Source organism: Takifugu flavidus, chromosome 17, assembly GCF_003711565.1.
Source record: "Takifugu flavidus isolate HTHZ2018 chromosome 17, ASM371156v2, whole genome shotgun sequence".
NCBI classification, from domain to species: Eukaryota; Metazoa; Chordata; class Actinopteri; order Tetraodontiformes; family Tetraodontidae; genus Takifugu; species Takifugu flavidus.
The window spans coordinates 5,185,782-5,200,856 of NC_079536.1; the positions used below are offsets into that span (position 1 = coordinate 5,185,782).

At 44.3% G+C, this 15,075-nt stretch overlaps 1 long non-coding RNA gene across 1 annotated transcript; it reads right to left on the bottom strand.

The window, feature by feature from the left end:
* Nucleotides 1-13,052: 13,052 nt before the first annotated feature.
* On the bottom strand, nt 13,053-14,725 carry LOC130514162 (uncharacterized). Its single transcript, XR_008946941.1, has 2 exons — nt 13,838-14,725; nt 13,053-13,594 (listed from the first exon to the last, which is right to left on the bottom strand). It is a non-coding gene; the product is annotated as an uncharacterized LOC130514162 (long non-coding RNA).
* Nucleotides 14,726-15,075: the final 350 nt, after the last annotated feature.

Genomic DNA, 15,075 nt, shown 5'->3' on the forward strand with positions numbered 1-15,075 from the left:
TAAAGAGCTTAATGCTTTCCATGTGCTAACCCGCAGCCCTGCAGTGGAGGAGGACATGTTTCCAAATGTTCCATGGTGAGAGTTCATCTCCTATAAAAGCAGTCCCCTCACTTGGTTTTCACGTCTGCCCCTGATAAGAGACAACATTACATGTTTTGGGCTGCGCACCCCACCATGACAGTTTGAGAAAAGGTGAAAAAAAAAATCCCTACTGGAGGCCCAGGATAGATTTTTGTCTTGGACTGAAGCAGGCACAATAAATACTGTCTTCATGCTCTTTCACTTCTGGTCCCACCTCCCCAACCCGCCTCACGAGTGCCACAATTAGCTCAGCTCCAGTGATTGGCGCTGTGGTCAGTGCCAACACGGGTTCATGCTCTCTGCACGGTCCCGGGTCTTCTGCTGCTCGAGCAGACAGCTCTTGTCTGGTCGGTGGCCGAGCTGCGCTGTTGGGGCAGCATCACCTGTCAGCGCCTCTCGCTCCATGCCAGGGTCTCGCTAGGACCTCCTGGATCACCCCCCTGAAAAAAAGGCCTCGTACTGCATAAATGTGGCATCTCTGCATGGTGTGCAGAACCTTCCACAACGGACGGGGGGAACTCGGCATACAGTGCGCCGGTCTCGGTCTCTTTCACTCCATCTTTCGCTTGATTTCCCTGACTCGGACTCCCCAGGGGTTAGTCAGCTTGGTCATCAGCTCCACTTGTGGGTCAATTGTAGCAGCAAGCGGTCGGGCCAAACAATGCAGAAAGAAAGATAGGGGGAAAATGGCTGCAACCACGATCCACCGCCATGCTCACATCACCGGCGCATGACAAGCTCAGTGATGAGTGGCGCCGGGGATTCGCTCAAGCACTTAAATAGTGAAAAATTGCAGAAACAAACACCTGCTATATATATTTGCATCAAGCGTGCCTCGCTGAGTATTCAAGTGACTTGAGGGAGCATTTTCCCCACTGATCTCCAGCAGGGGAAACGGTCCTGCCGGGGCAAATTAACTGGAGAGCCTTCGCACTAAGGCCTCGTAGACTAATGAAAAGGCCCAGAGGATATTTGCAGGGTCGCACGAAGGAGCCGGTATAGATGCATGAAAATTGGGCATTAATGCCATGGGTAGATTTAAACTACTGCAGGCTTTGCTTCCAGGGCACCAATCAGCGTCACAGGCCTGGAAGTTTTATTATTACATTTGCTTCCAAATATGTGATGATTATTCAGAATATCTGCATTTTTCAGCCTTCCTCCTTCTCCCCGCAGACAGACAAGAGAGAAAAGAGAGCAGTTATTTGGGGACAGAAGGTTTTTATGGGCTTGGTGAATGCTGACGAGTATGTTAGCTACATTGGTAGTGAAAACAGGTGGACCGGCCTCAGGTCAATGTGAGTCCGGCACCAGTGTCCTAATAGTAACGGTTACCGATAAGCATTTAAAGTAAAAGTATAAAAATCTGGTTCTGACACAGTCAGCAGGATTTTGCCAACGCTTTCTTCTTTTCAAGGTTTTTTTTTTTTGCTAAGGATGTGCAGCATCGTCGTTTTACAGAGAAGAAATGATTCAGTTGTTCAGCCGATGTTTTTTTTCTTGCACAGCCAAACTGGAAGCTGCAATTAGAGAATCTAACTATCTGTTTACTTGATGAATTCCATCCCTTTGCATTGTTTGATAAATAAGGAAATACATCAAGCGTGCAATATGTATAGTAATTAAAGTGAAAAATACTGTCACAATGTAAATCCTTAATTGGACTCCCAGAGAGATATTGGGAATTTGTCTTTAATAATAGGTGATGACTGGGGACAGAAAAACAAAGCGTGTTGAAATGTGGTCCTGGAAGATCGATTAATCACGACGCAGAAAACAACCAATTTAGCATAGCTCATTCAGGGAATCACCCAGCTCAGGTAATGCTCTTTTAATCATCTCGCCGCAGCGTCTGAGCGCCGTAGTGAAATGGGAAGAAGCCTCACTCTCCAGGAGGATAATGTTTCTCTGGGTGTTGCAAAATGTTCCATTTTAATAGGAAACAATTAATATTGAGCTGATAAGATGTCTCCCATCTTCAGTCTGGAATGAGCTGTTTATATTTGTTATGGAGAACGAGGGTGCAGTCAAAGTGCTTTGCCATGATCCCAGTTTTTGCACTTTTTCCTCATGCCGTCTTGATGGTTGGAAGCAGAGACCAAAGGGTTTTGGACACTCGTACGTTGAAGAGATTGCCTTCTGCACTGTAGCATGCATATCCCTTCTCCGTGTTAGCAATTATTAACCAGTAATACAGATTTCAATCTAGTCGAAAACAGGGAATGAGGGTGTTGCCCATCCAGCAACACCATGCTGGATGGGCAAGAGGTAACTGGAGGAGGGACAGAAGTAAAACTGTAAATGCCCTCAGTATGCCTGTAAACTATGTGCTGAATATCTGAGGTATCACTACAGTCCTGTGGGTGAACTGAACTCACCTCGAACGGCCTCGGCAAGTCAGCTGCGCCGGTAATCCGGCTCAGAGCTAAAACTTTTCTGGTGTTTACTGTTCTCCCATTAACAAGGCTCCCAGCCATCTGTGAAGTGCTGCAAACACACCTGCCTCACCCTGGGCCCGTAATGGCTTTTCTCAATGTGCACGTGGGTCTCCATCTATCTGAAGGAGAAGGGAAGGGGGCCGTTAAAGATCTGTCATTCAGCGATCATCAACTAAACGCGCCGCACCTTGTACCGAGTTCAGATAATTATGGATATTGTAAAGCATGCGAAATGATCTATTTAGCCGCATCTGTCGCCAGAGGAGCTGTTAAGCCACTTTGTGTTGGGTTCAATGTTCATAATGCGGTGTTCCAAAGCACATCCAACTGCGCAAATTTGGAGCTCAGAACCCAGATTTTTGCAGAGTGGGGCAGAAGCATGTTTGTTAGCGAAGTCATTTGTTTTATCGGGACAGGGACAAAATCAATAGCGTTTCTCACAAAAAACCCAGACTTGGTGAAACTATATTCACTGTTAATAAAGTAATAAAAGAAACTATTAAGGGAAGCAGATGGCGGCGCATTAATAAATGAAGTGGACAGCGCTTCAGGGACGCGAGAATGACTCATTTTGCAGACTCTTTGAAGCCTCACATTTTGAACTGAGAAGAGTCCACACATGAAGCTCATTGCAGTGAACCGCATCAGGTGTGGAGATGAATGAACTCCAGCAAATGAACTTTGGCAAGACCTCTTCCGATCCTTTGAACTTGCTCCGGAGTCTGTTTCTGCTCGGTCAGGGGAGGGTGCGGTGTTGTGGTCACTCCATGGTATGGTCATCAGGCCCCGGCAGCCTTGCTGCCAATGTATCTGTTTCCAAATGGGACTGACACAGGCCTCAGACACACCCTGCTGAGGTCCTCTGTAACCAGAGACCCTTGAAGTGGACGTCTGCTGGTGTCCAGTCTGCTCCCAGAAACCTTTTCAGATCCTTGGACTCCAAAGGTGGCCGGCTGCTTGAAGAAGGTTCAGCAAGCTGGTCAGTTGGTTGCACCCCTGCCCCCAACGTCTTGGCCCTCTGCACACCACCACCGTCTCTGTCATGCTAGCCACCAGCAGACCAGGGAGCAGACCACCCTGGGCTGGTCAGCAACCCCTGCTTACACCTGCCATAAAACTTAAAAGCAACAGTCTCATCTCCCGTCTTTGAAGTGTTCAAAGCGTGGCTTGGTGACCTTTGTGGAGACTTTGGCCGCAACACATGTTTTGCACCCATGTATAAACGCCGGCCTCTTGGCAGACAAGGCAGGATTGTTTACCTACATGTGCAAAATGTAAGGGCCAATGCATGGCAGCCATGCATGGAGCCTCCAGTCCCACATGTCAAGTTCCCTGTGGTGGGAAACAGAAGTTGAGCAGGACACTGCTTTCAGTCTTCATGTCCAGCCACCATGTGTTCAGCATTACTGTGTGTGTGTGTGTGTGTGTGTGTGTGTGTGTGTGTGTGTGTGTGTGTGTGTGTGTGTGTCTGATCACACAGTCGCTGGTTTTGGAGGTTTTTCAGTTATTTCCCGTGCAACAAATCTTTCAGTGCTGCTGGTACATTCAGTAAAATATCCAAATCATTTCCCCATATTGGTCAACACAATACAATTCAAAATAAAATAGCAATGGAACAAAAGGGAGGACTTTGAATATGAGACACATGTGCAGGTATTTTATAGTTAAAATTTATGAACAAAATAGTAAACAGCATTTTGACTGAGGGAAAATATCGAAAGTTTGTGTTTCATGGGAAACAAGCGTGGAACATCGGAGCATAGATGGGTTGATTACCCAGCTGGCCTCTTTATAAAGGAACATTGTGCAAATAACAGCTGGTAATCTAAATATATTCAAGACCTTTGATTCAAATTTATGAAATGTGTGACGTGTTCTCCACTGACATTTCTCCTGGTTTCCTGCCATAACTAGGTTCTGTTGGCATCTCAACGCTGCACACATTTACAACTCTATCCGTGTTTACTGTGCACGTGTCAGGCTCTTAACTCTTCCTATCGCACAGATAGCGCGGCGGCGATGAGGGCACATTATAAATAGCTCGCTGTTTTACAAGGCTTTAAATATTTGACAACAGTAATCTCATATTTACACAAGATGGTGGTCGACTGTAAATGTCAAACCGAGCGTGCTGATATATAGCCAACATTGGGGTTTACATGTTTCCCATGCTAAAGCGTCTGAATGACAAGCCTGAATATGATGTCATTATAAAACAAGAGACTTTAAAAGTGTGTGAACCCTCACAGCGTGTGCACTGATTTAAAATAGCCCACGGTTAAATCAAGAATAACCTGGCAGCAAAATATAGGCTCCCCTTTTATTTACACAATGTGTGCGAGGCCTGCTGTGCCTGGAGTGTGAGCACACTCACAGTGAATGTCGATCACGCGCACTTAGGACGAGCTGGAAACACAATCAGGTGACAAATCCGCCTGATTTCAATGTTCCACAATCAGAGACTTGGCTGCACTGACATCAGCGGCGTTCTCGGTCGGTGGAGCCGGCCGTTCGCTAACTATAGCCTGAGAAATCCCGAGTGTGTTGCTTTAGGCCTCGGGGCGGTGCCAACGCAAATGTTCACAGGGATGAAATGCTGTGACTACATGGTGGCTGCACTGTGACCTTTGGAATGCGCCTTCAAAGGGGATTCTCAGGCGGAGTGAATTTCTCTGCAGCACCACATTGCCGGTTCTAGTGGAGCAATAAGCCCGATCTGCACTTCCTGTCCCACCGCAACGCCTGCAACTCAACAACCAGCAGAGACATTTTCTGTAAAATGCAAGATGCGTTCACACGTGACGATCCGGACAGGAAGTGGAAGCAACATGAGCCCAGAATGCCAGGTTAGAGCACATAAGACGGCAGGAGCAACATTAAAACAGTATGAGGGAGAAGCTGTCAAGTGCGCCTGTCAACACCTCTATTTCAGCAGACGCCACAGACCCTTTAAACCTCGATGGGTATAAATCAGGAGGCCATTTTGAAACGCGTAGGTCATATTCAATCCCCGTTGAAAGTGTGTGTATTTCCACATAAACCCTGCCAGCATGGGACTTCCCCGAGGGCAGACCGGCCTGCCGTTCCCATGTCTGCCTGGCAACAGTTTCATATCTGATTCGTCTCATTGTCGGCCATAAACAAACAATTGGCTTTAAATTAGGTTCAAATGTTCTATTTGACTGTTGTTTTGTGCTGAATTTTTAATGGGTGATTTTATTTTAAAGGCTTAATTTGCACATTTAATTTTTTATACATTTCTGCATGAATATGAATTTGAACATCATTTTATTTTTACTTAAATTCCAAATCAGCAATTTGCACAAATTTCTCAGTTAGAACAAATTATTAGCGATTGGAAAATGGTGAAATCTAATGACAGTAATCAACTACTACAACAAATATTTTTATTTGTGCAACCGACAACAGAAATGTTGATCATTGTTATTTTTATTCATTTATTTTCTGGTTAAACCATTAGGCTTCAAGACAGTTACACATTAATAAATGTAAAACCTTGGAAGACCCTCCCAGTCAAAAACTGGGTTTCCTAAATGCCCAAAATAAAATTGAATTGAAAAAAAAAAATGAAACATGAATGCAACACTTTAAAAAGCTGATATTCCACCAATCAGCAGCTTCCAAGTCTTAAAACGACACCGACTAGAATTAAGGGCACTGTCTTTTGCTGCAGTTTAGATTGAGCTTGCGTGACTTTACTTGTCCATCCACTCCAGAGGAAATCAAGCACAACAACAAAACTTCCGTTCTCTCCCTAAAGCTCCCGAACCTCTTTCAGGGATGTCCAGCCCCTTCATTCCTTTCACTCCAATGGGACTCTACGGAGAGCCTTTGTGCTCCTCAGATCAGACTGTGTCCACTACTCCCACTCCTTTCAATGGTGAGCTGGAGGACTGCTCAGGGCTGCAGCGACAGTGTTACCCATGCAAGCAGAACATCCCTCTCTTTTTGTGCAGTGGGTTGGTGAGGGGGCAGCGGGGAAGGATGCGGTCAGTCTGCTCCGGGATAAAAGAGGGGCCGGGCAGCTGCCTTTGGCACAACAAAGGGACTAGTCTCCTGTTTACTTTGGTCTTGTTTCTCGGACGCCTGTGTGACAGGGAAGGGCGTAAATGCGCATAAGGCCTCCGAATTGAGACGTTTCAGCCATAACCAGCTCGTGAAAAAGGTTTAATATGACTTTAATTATATTGCTCGTGGCTGATGGTGCTTGTAAATCAAGCAACGACGCGTCTTCATTAAAGATGCCAGAGATCTTTGCCTGCTGATCCCGTAACGCCGCACAATGAACATTAAAGAATTCCCTTTGAGCGTGAGGAGATTTAGTGGTGCACGAAATGGTTGAGTTCGCTACGGCCCTGCACCTTCAGAGAAAGAGACAGCCTGCGGACACATGGTTCCCCAACACTCACAAGTCAACAACTTTTTTTCTTCCTTTACGCAAAAAAAAAGGCTTCTTAAACCGAGCCTTTGATCCCTTTGACCCACCCTCCGTCTCATCAGACAGATCTGTTATGGGCTAAAATTCCTTGCTTTTCCATAGAAACCTGTCCTCTCCGCGGAGATATTGATGTTTTTTTCCTCGCGGGGGTTATGATATGGTGAATCAGAATTTCAAAGCGCGGGGACAATGCTCCTATTGTGCGTTTTTTTGGTGTGTGTGTTCCTCCGTCGGGTTTTGTCTCCGTGTTCAAATCCTCATTTCTCAGATGAATACCAATATTTATTCTGCCGAGGTCGGAGCTCCAGCCACATCAGATGCTTTACCACTAGGACAGTCTTTGTTGGAGCAGCAGGTTGCAGCGGTCGAGGCGCTCAGATCTTGCAGAACTCAGGGGGAAAGAATTGCACTTAGACTCCCTTTGTCAAAGAATAGTTTGTGGAAATGGATTTTCTTTTTTTAATTTTCTTTTTGCAAATATAGACACTCATCACAGAAATGTTATAATGACTTGACAAAACGGAGTTGGCCACAGTTGAAAGCTGTAAAATTCTGTAGGTGTAAAAAGTTATAAAAAGCTGTAAAAAGTTGCGTTATTAAATAGCCACCCAGGCCTCCTCTCAGACTCTCTCCTCTCCCTCTGACATGTCTGATAGACCGCACTTTTTTTCTGCTTTGTGGCCCAATCATCCCAACAATGTAAATCTCAGGGACACTAATGTCAGAGGCCTTTTGATCGGCAGACAGAAAAGGACAAAGTTATGGCGAGAAAGAGATGACAAGGTCTCCTTTTTCCCGCCCCCAGAGCCTCACTTTTTAAAAGCAGAGACAGAGTAATTGATTGCCCGTCAAGAAATGAGGAATTATACTCCATCCACTGTCATCCACCGTGGAAAATAATGATTTTAGCTGGCCAGATGCTGAGAGCTGTGCATTCTTCGACTGTATGAGCAAAAAGAAACGCTTTTTGTGCAGAGGATCTAACAACTTCATCTGCCGTTTCCGCCGGTCTGCCCAAAGGATCCTGTAATCACTGAGCAAGGAGGGAATAGCAAGTGAAAATATGACTCAGAAGGTGTCAGCCAAGACTCAATTTGCAGCTCGTTGTGTGAGCTAAATGATAGGCGCTGGAAATTCCGCACAGTGTCTTTGCGCCCTGAAAGCCGCCAAGAGTCCAAAATTTAAATCTGCACAAGATGATTAATTACAATAATCCGGGAAGCTTGTTTTCACTTCTGATGGAAACCAGAGAAGTGAGCCATGCGAAGAGTGCAATAGCTGCTCTTAGGGGCTGACACTTGTTCCCGACACATGTGTTAAAGGGATTTTCTTTGTTTTTTAGGGTTATTCAATCACAACGAAAAGTATTTGTGGCATAAAAGTTAGAAATAATCACCTGATAGTTATATATTTCATTTAACCCGTGTTTACCTCATCACATTTCAACTAGAATTTAAATACAGGTAGAGACCTCTGAATAGAAACGCCTCAAACACTCACAGGTGTAATTATCAACATTTTTGTGATGAACAGAGACGTCCCTGCTAAGCAGCGAGCAACCACAATCACTCCCCCTGTCAGAATCAGCGCTCCCTCTTTAACAGTTATTTCTATCGCTCCCAAGCAACTTTCCCGCAGTTTAGTGCGCCAGTGCTGCTCCCGTAACTGCGGCGCACAAATAAAAGACACTGTGAAAACTGACATCCAGAGTGTTATAACCTGTCAAAAGCCAGTTGGCAACCGGCTCGGGCGCGTTTTTTCCCTGATAGCACGCTCTACGATAAAAATAACTGCCTGAATATAAAGCATATCTGTGCGCAGTCGTTACTTTTTCAAAATACCATTACCTTTCCTCTTCATCAATTATTTTGTGATTTGGTAGCCCCAGCGGTTCTTTAGTATTCTCTCAAATATGTGGATTTATTAACGTAATTGGGAAGCCACTGCATTCTTTCTGCTGCTGTTTCCGTATCTCAGCTGTTATCATTACGCTTATAAGCCACCCTGTTGACTTTTTTCACTTCAGGATAGAGTGGAATGATGTTTATTTACTTATTAATCCGATCGATTTTCGTGATTTAGCTGTGTTAATGGGCCTCGTGCGTCCTTTGCGTCACATCACTGCGCTCTGCGGCGCTTGTTTGCAGTCAAGTCTCCCCAGAACAATGACAGTAACCTGAAAGAATCCCACCTTCGCAAGCGCCGCTGACCCTCATGTGTGCACCCAGCAGAGACTTGGGCACATCTCCTCGCTGACACGAGTGGTGACAAGTCAATCCCTGCGCGTCGCGACGCGTCATCCCGGAACGGTTTTAAATCTGCTCAGACCCACACGAGGAATCTCACACCCGTTTCAGGGAGATTCGGACAATTTCGTAAAGATTTCTGTCCACTGTTCTGTTCATTTCACACCAGCCCCCTTTAAACCCCTTCCCCCGCGCTACCCCCTCCAAAAAAAGTTTCCAAACACCTATGCGCCATGGCCTCCTCTCCCATCCGTCTGACAGCCAGGCGCTGAATGGAACGTGTCACGGCAGCGCATGTCCACGCACAAAAGACAATTGTGATTTAGACAAACATTGAGTGGAGGGGAGGGAAACATAAAGGCAAAGGTCAAGTCCTCTCTCGGTTCAAGTGCGCCCCGATTCACCTAAAACACAAAGACTGAGCTACCTCCGCTCCTGCAGGGGAGGTGGTCGGAGCCGCTTCGTGATGCTGAAGATTCCTAAAAGGAAGCCCCTCACACGTCCTCATTCAAACAGAAATTCATGACAGAAATATCATAAACAAATGATTGTTATAAATTGTCAACTCTCCCAAAATATGTTTTTTGTGGACACAATTTGGCAGTGGTTCCTTCGTGTTTTTTCCCCGTATTGTTATTGCAAGTTCAATTATTTCTAGAACAGAAGGATTAGCAGAATAAGTAGTGTTAATTGCGCGGCAGGTATAACGAGCAGGTCTAATCCTTCTTCCCCCCTCTTTGTATTGAGTTTTTGTGGACTTAATGAGTGGCAGGTAGGGCTGCTTCCTGCTTTCTCACATGCTCAAATAGGCCTCTCGCTGCTTGCAGTCCTGGACCCTGACTGCGTACAGGAAACAATTGATTTTGAGCATAAAGTTAATTATACCTAGAAATTAGACAGCCTTAACGTCGGGTAAGAACTCGGAGGTTGATGTTCTGACAGCCCTTAACACACTTTCACATATCATTCACGTAGCCCCGTGTGAAATAACGTTGGGGGGGGGGGTGTTCTTGGCTCGTTTGTTTCTCCAATGATCTTTTGTTTCTTAATATGGAAAAAATAAAAATAGCTCCTCCTGAAGAGGATTGAATCCTGTTTTTAATTGAAATGCTTCAGGTAAAAAAGGCTCACTTCTGCGGTGCTGTGAGCAGTTTCCTAGGCTACAGTATTATGAAAATAGCCTTAGCTCAGAGAATGTCACAGTAGTCGACTTATTATTAAAACCGTGGAAAAAAATCTTGGTTAATCCGCTTTAAAAAAAAAAAAAAAAAGACAACTCAAGAACACGAATCTGTAGGTTCAACGATATTATACGATATTATTATATTTCTGGTCTATAAATAACCTCTCAAATTGGAAAGTTTCACCGACAATTATTGCCTGAAATGCATTATTAGTAAATCACTGCTGCTGCCTGACGTGAACAGTATTTCTCTGACAGATAAAGACCCACTGACCCCTCAGAGTGAGGGACTTTAGCCTACATATGGTTTACGCGTCAAACTGAAATTGCCAGCTGCTGAAAGGGTTTTCTTTAATTCTATTACCGGACGCGGCTTCGCTTTGTTTCAGTACCGCCGCATCAAAATGATTGACAAAGTAATAAATGCGTCATGCTGCTGCATCTGATTATGGCGCTGCATTTGCATTGGACATCGAGAGGAATATGACAACCTTGACACGGCGGGGATTTGCTCTGTCAAATAAACACGTCTCCAAGGATCTATATTGTTGCCGCGACAATAGATCCCGTTCATTGAATTTCAAAGTATTCCAAGTTGCTGTATCGCGGTTATTTCCACTCTTGTATTTTCATGAGGGGGGTGTGGAGCAGCCTTTTTCAGAATTTGGGGCTAAATAAAGGAAAAATAAACAACACTAACAGATTAGGGGAAAAAGCTGACCTCGGCCAAATGAAATCACAACACAATGTTCGAGCCATTAATATTTCCAGCTATCCATATTCTCTTTCTTGTCTATTTTCTTTGGATGCAACTCAAGTTTTTTGCTAACAAAAATCTATATAATCGATTAAAACATTTACGCGTTGCACACATGTGCGTAAAATTCGTAGAGTTCCTATTTAAATGTTTCCTTTTCGATAATTACCGCATGTTTCTGGGCTATTTTTGTGCAATTTTGTGCTGCTGTACATTTCTCTTCGTTAAAATAAAAAACCCAGAAGCATTTAACACTTTTATACAGGCTGCTGGATTATAGATGGAGGCCATTTATACCCCACGGCGTGCCCACCTCCAGCAGGTGATCCCGATGTCGTAACGTGTCAGCGGTGGCCTGACACAAGTACAATAATAGTTAATAGAGCGTGATAGACAGAATGGTATTAAACCTAACAAAGATGTGTCAAAAGCAAAAGTCGATGTCTTCATTAGTTTCATCTCCAAGGACCGTCGAACATTTCATTAGTTTATAATTTATGAATGTTTGACAAATATTAAAGAGTATGTAAATATGAGAGGCGTAATGTGTTTCCTGCGGGAGGTGGCGAAATGACCCAAAGTCTTCGATACTTGCTGGAATGATCCCATGCATTATGGTTCTTCTCAAACTGTGCATTTGCCTGTCTGTTTGGAACATATTTCCCCATCTGACGTGTGAAATAGTGCAGATAAACCAATGATTCATAAGACTGCCAGCATTTGCATCCCGTAATACTGTGTTATTTTGATATATGATGATATACTGTCACTTTTATTGAGCGCATAAACGCACTTTTGCCATTATGACACTGGCTAAATCAGTGGGAGGGTTTTTTTTTTCTTTTTCTTTTTTTTTTTTTTTGTCCTAAACGGTTCATTTGCTTGTTTGTGAGCCACATTCGCCTTTTCTTTCTTTCTTTCATTAATTTATTTTCTTTTTGGTTCTTTTTTTTGCGGGGTGGCTATCTCAACTTTTCTTTTTTAAAGAAAAATTAAATGTAAGGCCTGCAAAAGTTGAACATTTGTGAGACAGATTTGTGGGGTAATACAACATAAAACCGATCCGTTTTTTAAACGACGCATGACCTCAATAAGCATCCATACTGGTTTTGCCATCTTTAATCACTTCCAGTTTACTTTTGTCTAGTTGCCCTATGGGCAGGAGGAACAGTCGCGTGCCATCAAATTACTGTTTGTACTATAGTGAAGCGTAAAACATTGACCCCAGAGCCCTCCTATTCAAAATCCGATTCCAACAATATTTTCATCCATATGTTTGCAGCAACAAGTCCTCCCGTCTAGATCACCGCTGAAAAAAGTCGTCGCGGCTGCGGCTCTTCAGCTGAGACTGCAAAATCAAGTGAGAGAGGGAGATCTGGGATCAAAAGAGACGAAATAAGCGGCTCCCTGATTCATTCATGCAGCTGCATTGAGCCCAAGGCCAACAGGCGTATCACACGCTGAAAGGGAGCTGCTATTCAGAGTGCAGGTGTGAAGTATGTGACACATTCTGTCGTATAATATAGAGGTTGTTAGAAAACCGTGTTCGGGTCTATAGGCTGCCGGGGGGGCTGATTCGCGTTGGAGGGTGTCCGCTCGTCTGTGGAAGTGAAATAACTTCGTTTCCTGAACTCTCGCCGATGACGGTAATCCTAAAATCCAAGTTGGGGTGGAGAGTGGGGGGTCTCATTGACGCATTCTGGGGGCTACTTGCTGCCGACAAGGACAAATCAAGTATCAAACTGGGTGATAGTTTTAAATTGGCATAAATCGCGACACCTCTAGTCTTTCGTTCCAACCTTGAAGGTTTCTGAGATGAAATTCTAAATGTTTTAATCATCTCCAGTTTGCCATTCGTTTGAAAAAATAGAAGAAAAAAAGTGTAATGTTCATTTAAGTTCTCTTTAATACGCAAGGCACGCTAATAAAACAGAAAAATAGTTGTAACTTTTAATCTTCTGGGTGTTAATATGAGGGCTATTTCCACTTTAGTGCAGCCTGAATGCATCATTATAAACCAGCGTTCGCAGTTCACCATTAACAGCTCTGCCTTTCCGGTTTGGTCCTGGCGGCTCCAATGCACCTGTCCCTCCGTCTTCCTCTTTATTTTCAGTGCCAATTCTTCGGCCACTTCAGTCCTGATAATTATGACCTGGTTGGTGTTTGAGGTGCTGATGGTGGTGGTGGTGGAGCGTGGGGTGGGCGTGGAGGAGAGCGGGGGGAGGTTGGGTGAAGAAGAAGACCAAGAAGTAGAGGGGGTGGGGGTGAGGCTTTTACTCCGAGACTGCTAATCCCCCTATTAAAAGGGTTTTGTTCAATAATGCCGGACAGTTTCCGGAAGTAGGATTAACGCCTCCTTTATTTTACAAAGAAATGATATTTCACACTCAAGCGAGCCTTATAGTCTGGAGCAGAGGCGGTGAGAGGGCCCTGGAAGACATGAAAATGGTTTCATTTTCTTTTTTGTTGCGTTTTGGTACCCACCCCCCACCCCTCCTTCTGCCACCCCTCTTTTAATTCTAATTTTAATTTGAAAGACGCGTCTTTTTCGAATAATATAATCTGTAAAATAATCAGGCGTGGTGTATGTTTTAGTAGGGGAAAAACATTTTTACGCACACACACACACGAGTACACACACACACACACACAGACACACAAACAGGCACACACCTGTTCTTGATTCTTGACCCCGGGGATGATATCAGATTGTTGCTTGTCACTCAGCCGAAGTTAGGGAAGCCCTGATGATTGCACCCAACAGGATCACTTGTTCAAACTCAGCCGTTCCAGAATCTTCGCGGCAGGATTTTCACTGTTCAAATTAAAGCAATCAGGTTCCTGTAACCCAAAAACCTTATATCTCGTCCTCGGAGTTTCAGGCTTGTCGGAGTGTTCTTTTAAACAAGCCTGCCTCCCCGACTCCGCGTCTTTGGACAGTCATAAATTACTCCCTAAAGGTCACGGCCCTCGTGCACAGAGCACACGCACGCTAGTTTTATTCCACTAAATAAATCCAGGATCATTTCTCTTTGATCTGTCTGCAGCAAAGAACCAATTCAGAAATATTTTGGCCTAAAAAAATGATTTGCCGCTGATGTTTTAACTCCCGCCTGTCTCCTTCCGCGGAAAAGGCTCCTTTAAGCGTTGCCTATCCTTCACCTTCAGCACTGAATGTAAAATCTTTTTTTTCTCTTTTTTTTACGCGACCCAGTTAGTTCTTGTCCATTTTGACTAGTGGAACTAAAAGCTTTAGACGGCCCAATAGAAGGGAGCCCAATAGAGAGGAGCCCAACAAATCGGTAACAAAAGGCTTTCCGTGTCATCAACGTCGTTCAGACGACCTAGAAGAATCCCTCTGATATCAACTTTCACTTCAAAGACTCGCGCTTTCAATTGAGATCCAACTATCTTGTTTTCTTCGCCCCCCTCTACTTTGTTTTCTGCCTTTACGCACGAGGGCTGGTGGCAAAAGAGGCATCATCTTCTTCTGTTTGCTTGCTTTAGTGTTTATTCACCCCATTCAGGCGGTTCTGTGCTGCAGAACAAACTGTCGCGCACTTAACCAAACTCTATATTGGGACAGCCGTGCGCGATTCCACTTGTGCCGCTGAACTTTTTTTTGGGGGGGGGGGGGTAAAAAAAAAAAAACTTTTCCCAGCACAACAGAACGTGTGTCTTCATTCTGTTTTCAAGAACTTTTTCAGTCCCAAAAAGAAAAAAAAAATTAATTAACTCGTCAATTAAATAATCAAGCTCTTGCGTTTTTACACATTTCATGCACGGAGCTAAAAATATGATTATGCGTAAATATAAGTCTCCATTGACCACTTCGGCCCTCTTGCTTGCAATTCTATTATGTGGGACAACTGAGTTTTGGCGGTGTCTCCTTTGATTGCCGTAAAGTAGGC